Below are 12,359 nucleotides of genomic sequence, written 5' to 3'. Positions count from 1 at the left end.
TGAACAAAGTGGCCAATGTGGGAGCAATGGGGGTTGTGCATGGACTCTACAACATGAATGTCTACTTGTTAAAGCTAACCTGAATATGGCCACCACTGAATGACCCATCTGCCAGCAGCTGAGACCAACACAGAGCCCCCTGTATGGCAGCAAGATCAGCCAGTCACCTTGGTAGCAGTTGGTTACACTGGACCACTCCCATCACAGAAGGGGAAGCATTTTGTCCTTACTGGAATAGACACTTGGTCTGGATACGGGCTCACCTTCCCTACACTTAGTTCTTCTCCTAAAACCACTACCCACGAACTTATAGAATGCCTTTCCACCATCATGATATTCTATATAGCATTGCTTCTGATCAAGGAACTCACTTCATTACAAGTGAAGGACAGCAGTGGGCCCACACCCATGAAATTCACTGGTTTGCCACAATCTTAAAGCAGTTGACCTACTTTGGAGTGGCCAGCTTTGAAATATAGAATGACACTTTGAGGAATAATATCTTGAAATGAGTAAATATCTTGTAGGCCTGAGCAAGCAGCTTCTCCAGGAGGCTGTATGTGCTCTCATTCATCATCAACATATGCTGTTTCTCCCATAGTTAGGATTTATAGGTCCAGGAATCAAGGGGTGGAAATGGCAGTGGCTCTCTTATTACCCTTAGTGACCCATTAGCAAAAGTTTTGCTTCCTGTTCTCACATTATGCTCTGCTCACCTAGAGGTCTTAGCTCCTCCAGGAGACACAACGATTCCATTGAACCAGAAGTTAAGACTGCAATCTGTGCATTTTGAGCTCCTCATGCCTCTTGAGTCAGTCAGCAGAGTTACTGTTTTGGCTGGGATAATTGATCCTGACTACCAAAGGGAAATTGGGCTGCTACTCTGTATAACAGGGAAGGAAGAGCATGTCTGCAATACAGGAGATGCCCTAGAGTATCTCTTAGTATGGTATGTTTGGTGATTAAAGTAAATGGAAAACTATAACAACTCATTCCAGTCAGGATTAGTAATGGCCCAGACCTTTTGAGAATGGTTTGGGTCACCCCACCAGGTAAAGAGCCACAACCATTTTAGGTGTTTCTTGAAGGCAAAGGGAATATGGAATAGAGGAAGAAGGTATTTATGAATACCAACCATGACCACATGACCTGTTATAATAATGAGGAATGTAACTGTCTTATTTCTTCCTTATTTTGTTGTATGTTATGTTTGTCTGTGTATAATACATTTTCTTCCCTCTATTAACCCCTTGTATAACATAAGGTGTATTCACTTTATTTCATAGCATTTAAGTATTGTTATTAATTTTGCATTGTAGTATTTAAGTTACAAGATATCAAGAAGAAGGAAGAGTAAAGATCACTCAAGAACTTTACCTCCTCTTCTGGGGAAAGTCTATTTTTCGTGTACACAGGATCCTTGTATCATGTTAGGTGGAAAGATGACCTTGTTGTTATCTTCATTTGGAGATTAAGTATGACTTTAGGAGGTGTATGAGTGCCAAGTTGATGGGGGGATAGATTTGCAAGAGTTAATTTTATATGTCAATTTGGAGGGTATTTTGGATGAGATTAACACTTAAATCAGTGAACTTTGCATGAACAGCTTGCCCTCCATGATATGGGTGGACCTCATCCACTCAGTTGAAGCCTAAATAGAACAAAAAGACCAACCTCCCCCAAGCAAGAAAGAATTCTCCAGCAGGTGACCTTCGGACTTCATAATGTACCATCATCTCTTCTGGGTCTTCAGGCTGCCAGCTTTTGGACAGAAACTGCACCATTGGTTCTTTCATTTCTCAGCTGCCAGCCCACACTGCAAATTTGGGACTCACTAGTCTTCAGAAGTGTGTGTAGCTGTGCATTGCAACACTCACTTTATCCCTACCATTTATCTGCAATAAAAATCCAAGTCAGTCTCCTTTCTTTGTTCTCTCATTTTCAAAACAGCTTTCAAAGCCTTTCCTGCTCTCCCCATAAAGCCTTTTTTGTGAGTAATAAGTCTCTGAATATCCTATTGGCATTAGTGGTATCATCAGCCTCAACATATGAACCAAATTTTGGATGGAGGTCCATTGTGCGTCTTCAGAGTGGCCATGACTGTTGGTCTATGCTTACAGAAAGAATTACTAGCTGGACATAGGAGGTGAAAGTGGAGTTGTAGGGGAATGGCTCCTCCATGGTGACCTGGCAACCTTGCATGTATCTATACAGGCTTGAACTTGCAGCTAATCTCAATCTTGGTGAAATGCTTGGTGACTTTCCAGAACATGAGAAGGAAGGCTGTTAAGGAGCTTCTACATGACCATACACCACATACCTCATCTCCTCTGGTAGTATATTATGAGGCAGTTTCTCATCACATACCAGTTTCTGATGAGGTATGGGGCTTTTTGTCCTGTGCCCCTTAAAACAGAGTTATAGAACATAAAACCACTCAGCTGCAGTCTAGGTATGCCTGTTTAGTAATGGTGTATCCTAATATTTGCATTATCATCACACAGCCTCTTTTGTCTCTCATCTTTTAGGGAATGTGAGTTGAGGACCTGGGGAGCTGGCACCTTTGGCTCATTCATCTTTGCACTGTATATTTAAGTAATAAACTATCTAAATCTAAAAGTAGCTCATTGTATCTTTACCAGTACAATCATTCAGGTCATGGCCTTGGTTTGACTTATATGTGTGAATTTGTTATCATATAACCCTGATTGCTATTTATATCTTTTATCCATAAAATAAAATAATTAGTATACATGTATTTAATCAACAGTTCTTCAATATAATGAATACTGAGGGTTGTTTCTTTCAATCATTTGTATTTGGGATGCCTTCAGTAAGTTATTAAATGCAGCTGTGTGGTCAGTTCAGCACCTGAGCAAATATCCCATAGTATTGTACTTTATGAAGCTAAGAAATTATAAGTGCTTATTACTGGAAAAAGTAACAGTTAGAACTGGACATGGAACAAAAGACTGGTTCAAAATTGGGAAAGGAGTATATCAAGGCTGTATATTGTCACCCTGCTTATTTAACTTATATGCAGAGTACATCATGCAAAATGCCAGACTGGATGAAGCGCAAGCTGGGATCAAGATTGCTGGGAGAAATATCAACAAGCTCAGATATGCAGATAACACCACCCTTATGGCAGAAAGCAAAGAGGAACTGAAGAGCCTCCTGATGAAGGTGAAAGAAAAGAGTGAAAAGCTGGCTTAAAACTCAACATTCAAAAAACTACGATCATGGCATCTGTTCCCATCCCTTCATGGCAAACAGATGTGGAAAAAATGGAAATAGTGGCAGATTTTATTTCCTTGGGTTCCAAAATCACTGTAGATGGTGACTACAGTCATGAAATTAAAATTAATTTCTTTTCTTCATGGAAGAAAAGCTATGATAAACATAGAGACAGTATTAAAAAGCAGAGACATCACTTTGCTGACAAAGGTCCATATAGTCAAAGGGATGGTTTTTCCACTTGTCATGTGTGGATGCGAGAGCTGGACCATAAAGAAAGCTGAATGCCAAAGAATTGATGCTTTCAAATTGTGTTGCTGGAGAAGACTCTTGAGAGTCCGTTGAACTGCAAGGAGATCAAACCAGTCAATCCTAAAGGAAATCGACCCTGAATATTCATTGGAAGGACTGATGCTGAAGCTGAAGCTCTAATACTTTGGCCACCTGATGTGAAGAGCTGAGTCATTGGAAAAGACCCTGATGCTGGGAAAGATTGAGGGAAGGATGAGAAGGGGGTGACAGAAGATGAGATCATTAGATGGCATCACCAACTCAATGGACATGAGTTTGAGCAAACTCTAGTAGGAGATAGTTGAGAACAGGGAAGCCTGGCATGCAGAAGTCCATGGGGTCACAAAGAGTTGGACATGATTGTTGACTGAACAACAATATGGAATCTAGAAAGATGGTACTGATGAGCCTATCTGCAGGGCAGCAATGGAGACACAGACATAGAGAACAGACTTGGGCACAGTGGGTGGAATGAATTGAGAGTAGCATGTAAACATATAAATTATCACATGTAAAAGAGATAGCCTGTGAAAATTGGCTGGTTGATGCAGGAAGCTCCAATCAGGTGCTCTGTGACAACCTAGAGGGGTGGGAGGTGGGACTAAGGTTCAAGAGTGAGGGGACATATGTATACCTATGACTGACTCATGCTGATGCAGAGTCAGCAGATGCAGAAAACAACAAAGTATTGTGAAGCAATTATCCTTCAATTAAAAGTTTAAAAAACTGGCTAAAAGTAGAGTAAACTTAACCTAGGAAACAACTTTCAGGAAAGGTATAAATGAAAAATTTTATGGAATTTTCTGTTGCTTCTAACAGGGGAACCTTGAAAGTGAAAGTTCTGCCCAGCTATGTGTAATAAAGGTCTCTCAGATAAACTTTTCATCTCTTCTTTTCCAAGAATCAATTTTTTTCTGGGGGAACTGCTTGCTCTTAGGATTGGAACACAACCTAGAAGGCAGTAAGGAATAGAAAGGGCAGCTTCATCTTCACAGCCCTTCACACTTATGAAAGTGTTTAGGGGCTTCCCAGGTGGCTCAGTGGTAAAGAATCCACCTGCCAATGCAGGAGGTACAGGAGACCTGGGCTTGACCCCTGGGTCAGGAAGATCCCCTGGAGGAGGGCATGGCAACCCACTCCAGTATTCTTGCCTGGAGAATCCCATGAAGAGGAGCCTGGCAGGCTACAGTGCATGGGGTTGCAAAGAGTCAGACATGACAGAGTGAATAAGCTGTTGCTCCATTTTCCCTAAAAGGTACCTCCAATGTTGTTCTCACTTTCTGCCTGCTGCTCCACAAAATAAGTCTGGACAGACCTCATGAGTTCAGTACAGCGTCATTAACTCTGACCTAGGTTTTAGCCTTTACAGAATTCTAAGCACAGTTCAAAACTTAAGGAATATCTGCAATCTGTGAAACACAAAATGGTTCATTAAAGTCAAGAATGTCAACTACCTACTTTCCCGTGTCACCTATCTTCAAGTACAACTTTAACAAATGTACAACTAACACATCTACAGCCAAAAAACATTTTGTGGATTTTTATAATTTCATAAAATTGCTTCCTTGGAGACTTCACCCCTTCGGTTTTTCACATTGATATAAACTGGACTGTGTGTGTGTGTGTGTGTGTGTGTGTGTGTGTGTGTGTGTGTGTGTGTGTGTGTGTGTGTGTGTGTGTGTGTGTGTGTGTGTGTGTGTGTGTGTGTCCCCTTCGGTTTTTCACATTGATATAAACTGGACTGTGTGTGTGTGTGTGTGTGTGTGTGTGTGTGTGTGTGTGTGTGTGTGTGTGTGTGTGTGTGTGTGTGTGTGTGTGTGTGTGTGTGTGTGTGTGTGTGTGTGTCCCCTTCGGTTTTTCACATTGATATAAACTGGACTGTGTGTGTGTGTGTGTGTGTGTGTCACCCCTTCGGTTTTTCACATTGATATAAACTGGACTGTGTGTGTGTGTGTGTGTTAGTTGTTAAATAAAAATTTAATTTTTCCTATTTCAGTGGACCAAATTAAGAGAAAAAACTCCCGGCAGTGGTCTGTAGCGATGGAAACACTAGCTATTCCAGAGTATGCCCCGCTTTTCTTTTTGGGGGACCTATTTGACCTATTTGGCCCAAAATGGCACACCAGAGCCAACATTTTCTAAACAATACAAAATTTTTCTCTCTTTTTTCTCAATGCCTCATATATTAGCTTTAATAAGAATTCTGATAACTTTTTATTTTGGAAAATGTCAAATATACAAAAGTAGAGAGGAACATATATTTAATATAATGAATCATCATTTAACCATTACCCAACTTTAACAATTATCTGGCCAAGGCCAATCTTGTTTCATCAGTACCTCCAACACACTTAAATACAGACATTATTTTGAAGCAAATTCCAGACATTATTTCAACTGTAAATAGTTGGGAATATATCATAACAGCAATACTATTATTCCAACTAATATAAAATATCAAGTTGCCCAATTTTCAAATTATCCAGATTGTCTCAAAATATTTTTATAGTCTAGTCAAATCAGGATCCAAAAAAGATCCATATATTACAATTGGTTGTTAAGTCCCTTAAATCTCTTTTAGTCAGCAGGTCCATTCTTCATTTCTTTCATTCTGGCCACTCATTTACTAAAGGTACTATGTCATTTGTCCTGTAGAGTTTCCTGCAGTCTTGATTCTGCTCATATCTCTGTGATGTAATGTTTCTCTGTTCCCTGTATTTTCTACAGATAAGGAGTTATGTCTAGAGGCACAGTCAGATTTAGGTTCAAAATTTTGGCAAATATTTCATAGGTGGTGTAGCATACTGCCATAGCAGGCACATAATGTCTGGGATGACACAGACATACAAAGGAGAATTTTTGCTAATATCTCACAGATTCCTTTAAACACCTGTTTCAAACCTGATATACAAAAGTCACGTATCACCTAAATAGACAGCATTTACTGTACTAACACCAGAATAGAAGGTAAATGCCTTACCACTCAGTGTCATTACAAAATATTAATTTTTAGACAAATTTTCAGTGATGTCTACCATATTTCAAGTGATTTCTTATATGCTAGATTTATAAAAAAATGAAGGAAACAAGGTCCTTGCACTTAAGGTCACATAACCTGGTGGGAAATACAGACACACAATCATAAGAGCACAAAGAAGGCCACAGGTGCCAAATTAGAAGTCTGTACAGATACAGAAGTAGTGCAACAACCTGGAGAATAGTCATTGCAATAAACAGGGAGGAAGTGTCCAAAAGGATAGGACGGGCTGTGTCCTTGGGAGTGTGAAAGAGCTCACCTGTCTTCATAATTCCATTCATCACTGGGTTCATATACTTGATTCTTTCAAAGTAAATCTGAACATCTATGCCATTCACCTAAAAAAAATATATCATTAATAGTTGTATTTGTTCATCAATTCTTCTAGTCAATAAGTATTTATTGAAGTATGGTTCATCAACCATTTTGTATTGGAAAAGCCTTCAGTGAATTAGCCAATGCAGTTCCATTATGAAGCCACATGAGAGCCTGAGGAATAACAGATTGTCCTAGTTAAAATATAAAGCCAATAAATCAACACACAAGTATTTTGTTATAGAATACACTAGTAGTAGATATTTCTAATCTGTGGATCAATGACAGATGTCTCCATAGTTTAGCCACTGTTCTAAGGCTTTGAGGATACATAAGGATTCAGGTTGGGTCCTAGTCCTCAAAGAGTTCATAGTCTAACAGATCAATAGTCATTCAGAAAGATATTACAATACTGGAATGATGCTGAAAATATTTCCTATTTTGCTTAGTGCTTCCACAAAAGGAACCCAGAAAAGAAAACTTTGGCCAACTGTTAGAACTACAGGCTTTAAAGCTGCATTTTCAGCTTCCTTTTCCCAGTTAATACCTATTGATGGAGGAATTGCTCTTTCTTATAATTGGATTCCACTTAAATGGAAATGAGAGGAACAGCTCCAGCTTCAGAGCCCTTCTACCCTTCTGTCCCAGAAGGGCCCTCTAATGATGCTAATACTTCAGAAGCTGTCTATTCCTGTTGCTTACACATGTGCATGCACACACATTTACCAAAATATATCTGTTTCTAAATACAAAAATGTTGAAATATTTAGTTCTTTCAAATTAAACCCTACAACAGGATTCAAAATATTTATAGCCACCTCATATCCCTTTCAGAGTTACTTCTTTTAACTTATCTGATCAACAAAACAAGTTCCTTAGAAAATATAATACATTGGGTGTCCAGGGAAACTATATATTACATATTAATATTATCTTTATTCCAACATGTTTTCTTAAACTGTTTTTTAAGACATTCGTCCAGTTTTGGGGGAAAAAAACCCAGTCTTTAAAAAACACGCTGAAAACAAATTTCTACCTCATGTCTGAAAGTCTTAATTATCTTTGATCAATGCACTGTTTTCTTTGGGGGGAATGAGTTGAAAGACTTATCTGTACATTTTTAGTGTAATATCTTATAATAATGACTCTGCATGAAGAAAATCCCAACTGTGAATCAAGCTCTTGGAGAATGGAGGTTAACTAGATGCCATTTGGTTTGTTACTTCTGTGTCAACATTTTAAAGCTGAATTTTTGGATTTCTCTCTTAAAATGAAAGGATTTTTAGGTTTTTTAATATTTTCTTGACTGAACTCCAAAAGCATAATAAGAACTACTCTTTTGAGCTTGAATGTTTAACTTAAAGTGTGATAACCATAAAATATTCTTTTGCAATTTAGAAGTGAAAAGTTTTACAGACTGCATAAAGTGAAGATAACTGGGAACTGAAGATAATCCTAGCAAGTGACAGAATACAATTCAAATTTTTCTGAATTAAATATAACAAATATTTGCAAGCTAATGAGAGCTGATGAACATTAACACTGTACTTTTCACATCTGTCAAATATGTAGTTGAAAAGTCAAAACAAGATCATGCATTATTATCTCTAAGAATGCCATGTATAAGTTAAACTTCCAAGGTGTCTGTGGCAACATTTTAGATGGAGGCAGTTTTATATATGAAATGGTCATAAAAAAATCCAATTTCTCTGCTGTTAGTGTATACCTTGAAAAATTTCAAATATCATTAGTTGATTTGGACTGTTAGAAAAGCAAAGGTCAACTAGTGAGATTTAGAGAGTTTGTTAAAAATAGTCTTTCTGTACAAAAAATATAATTTTGAAACACAGATTCGACAATCCTACATAATTTAAAATATGAAATCATATAATTGATCTTTTAAAAGCTATTAATTTTCTACTCACTCCTATGGCATTAGTTTTGTCAATTACAATACATACTTTTATTTAGACATATTTATGTATGGTAAAGATCTTATTTTAAAAATTGGCACCAAAGTTTTAAAAGAAAACATAGAATATTCAATTCTATGTGTTTTTAAAAGGTTAATTTGTAGAAGAAAAAAGGGTTTAAATTACAGTAATTACCACTTATATTATCTATTTGTGGAATAATTTCAAGATGTTAAATAAAAATACATCCCCCACTCATATGCTCTTCACAAAGAAGGCTTTTTCTCAACATTCCTGAGAAAATATAAAGAGTCCCAAGTTGCTAAACTTTCAAAGTTCTTAAAAGGGAGTGCATAATAGTGACCTTCCAAAAGTTAGCTGACTGACACAAAATATCTATCAATAATGATTAAGAGATATGACAATTCAGGTTGCCCTAAAAATTAGGTAAGATCTTTCTACATACCAATACCCACTTCACCAAGTAGGCTTTATATCTACCTATTTACTATGGCTAGAGGAACAAAGGTAGTCCCAGAAGACATATCTATATACTCTAGATAGGATCCCTAATTTCAAGCAAATATTAAAGATGATCTAAGTATTTTTAAATTGGTGCCCCCAAAAATTTATTATGTGACACAAAATTTTTATCTTAAAACTTTATGAGAGATTGTTCAGGCGTCCTAACAGTTTGAGAAGTGTGTAACAGCTGAATATCAAGAAGGCTAACTCCCTCAATTGGGTTGAAATTACAATATTCCATTCTTTTGACTACTGGTATTCAGACAAGTTTAAGTGGACTATCACAAATTCAAATATGCAAAATTCCTTTCAAAGAATAGTTTCTACTGAGAGAACCACAGTTGTTCTAGGGCACTGAGAAAACAGAAATATGAGTTGGAGTTGAGCATGCTAAATCACACTCGGAATAGTTTTTTCATAATATGTATCAGGACATGTACATAACAATATCTCCCCAAGAGTGTGTTTACTCTATAAAATAATATTCTGCTAAGCTACATTTGGGCTAAATGGGAAATGGCTATTTCAAGTAAGAAGTAAAAAAAATACCAGTTGTGAAAATGTTCTGAAACTCGAATTATCTACAAATGAATAAAGCAATTTCTGAAAAGGGCAAATTAGATCATATATCTGAACATACAATTATTGTTCAATAGAGAACGAGCATACGCTGTAAAATTTCTTAAATACCTTTTTGAAATTCAAAATTCATCCTTCAAACCAATTCCCTTCACAGAAGGGCTTCCTGACAAGGGCTAATGCTGAGAATCAGAAAACAACTTAAGAAAGAAATTAATGAAAACGCCACACAACCAAGGTGATCAGATTTTAAAGGCCCTCAATACAATTTAAACCACAAGACTGGTACCAAAAGTACACATGAAGATACACACACACACACACACACACATAAGTGTGAAATATAAAAAAAACAAACCATAGCACCCATACACGTTTACACACACACACACACACACACACACACACACACACACACACCTCAAAGTCTGAGAGAGCAGTTAAGGCAACTTAAAAAAACAACCCACGTGGCTTTGGCTTTCTGAAATGTGTTATAGTGCTACCAAGAAGCGATTCTGAAAGCATCTGAAAAACGTGCAAAGTGCCTGAAAACAGTGCCTGGCAACTGAGACAGTTTGCAAGCGTGATTCAGAGGTCTGCCAAGGAAACAAAAGAAGCCTCCCTCCTCCCGGTGAGACCGCACACGGCAAGAGAGGTGCTCCGGGCACTACTTATTGTCAGGTAGGCGGAAAGCAGAAGTCTGCACGAGCGGTACATACTAGGGATCGCCCTCCGGCAGGGACGGGGCCGCGGAGTTTCCATTGGTTGCGGAACCGCCCAGCTTTAGTTTTTGCAGATATTCGGCATGCACGGGCTTGTGGCACTGGAGAACCTTGATCGCATCTTCGACTTTGAACCACTCTCGCTTCCTCCCAATGTTAACCGAATCTTCCCAATCCTCCAGAATCTCAGTGACAGTCAGTACATACACGTAGGTTCTGTGCTTGCGATCTTGGTTCTGCTCGAAAATGCCCAGGAGCCGGCCTAACTTCCCCTTGACTCCCGCCTCTTCAAACACCTCGCGGACGGCCGCACCGCCCGGCTCCTCCTCGGGCTCCATGCCCCCGCCCGGCACGATCCAGCGGTCCGGGTACCGACTGCTACTCACTAACAGCACCTCGTCCTCGCGCTCGCTCCGGAAGCACAGGCACGCCGCCCGCTTCTTGAACCCCTCCGGGTCGTAGGTCCGCGTCTGGTTCGGCTTGCACTTCATCTTCGAGGCCGTCCGCCGCCGCTCAGGTCCCCGCCGCCGCCGGGTCGAGGGGCTCCAAGGTGCTGGGGAGAGAAAGAGCCGCGAGGAGGGGCAGAGAGTGAGAGAGAGGCGCCTCAGCCCACGAGCCCCGGGAGCTCAGGGAAGATAAGGCCGGGGCGGGGACGGGGGCGCGCGAGGTACGTCAGTCGGTCCGTCCCCTGCGTGGCCGGGGGTCCCGGGCACAGACGCCTGAGTGGAGGAGGCGCCGCCCCCGCCCCCGTCCCCGCCTCAGCCCCGAGCCCGCCACTCCGCGAGGAGCCCACTCGCGTCTCCGGTGCGCGTCTCCGTCCGTCCCTCTTTCCCTCCTCAGCCGCCGGGACCAAGGCTGAGCGAGGTGATGCGCATTCGCGCGCGCGTCCGCGTCCCCAGGCACGTGCGCGTTCCCGTCGGAGGGCGGGGGGCGGGGGTCTCGCGGCTCCCACAGCGCCAGGCGCCTCTGGCGCAGCGCGCAGGCGCCTGGCACATCTCGGGCTGGGACTGTCCGGCCCCCAGGGTGGAATGCACCGTATTGTGACTTGGGCCAGCTTGTTCCCACGTGTGCCTTTGACCCAGACGTGGCTGTGGCGCGGCCGGACGTTTCTCTTCACCCTCTCCATCAGGTCTCAGGAAACACACACGCAATCGTTTTAAGCACAAGACCAATGGTCAGGTGCATAAGGTCTTAGTCATCTCCCACAATGAAGAGTACCGGCTTACTTATAGGAAGGCCTCGGTTTTGTCAAGATGATCCTAGGTATCCTTGGGCGAAAGAGTCCCGAATCATTGCTGAGTCATTTCGTGCCGTTTTGTTTTTTCAACAGGTTCTTCACTTCGCCAGGCCTCTTGGCACAGTCCATGACTGAACAGCTTTCTTGAACCCACCTCTATTGCCATCTTACCTAACCTCTGGTCCCTGGTTTCCTCATCAGTAAACTCCTCACGTACTTGGTTCAGACCTTTGCACTTTAGGTCATATTCACCCAACAGCTGGAGAGCCACCCAAAGCAGTGTTTTATTCAATCCCAGGAATCTCTCCGCTTCACACACTCCACACGTCTCTCTCTTTCTCATTGGGAAGCACTGGTTGAGGCTTTGGGAAACATGCCTCTGGCAGTCCCTTCATATTTTACATTTTGAGTTTCAGAAGCCTCCTGGCCTGGACTCCAGCATGGCCACCTGGTGATCTCTCACCTCTGTCTGCTGCTGCTAAGTAACTTGAGTCGTGTCCGAC

The 12,359-nt window shown here is 40.9% G+C and overlaps 1 pseudogene; it reads right to left on the bottom strand.

Moving 5' to 3' along the window:
- Window positions 1-5,774: 5,774 nt before the first annotated feature.
- On the bottom strand, window positions 5,775-11,264 carry LOC136153762 (diphosphoinositol polyphosphate phosphohydrolase 3-beta-like; annotated as a pseudogene).
- Window positions 11,265-12,359: the final 1,095 nt, after the last annotated feature.

Source organism: Muntiacus reevesi, chromosome X (genome assembly GCF_963930625.1).
Source record: "Muntiacus reevesi chromosome X, mMunRee1.1, whole genome shotgun sequence".
NCBI lineage: Eukaryota > Metazoa > Chordata > Mammalia > Artiodactyla > Cervidae > Muntiacus > Muntiacus reevesi.
The sequence above is the reverse complement of the archived record's forward strand: the minus strand, read 5'-3'. Positions and strand labels throughout refer to the sequence as shown.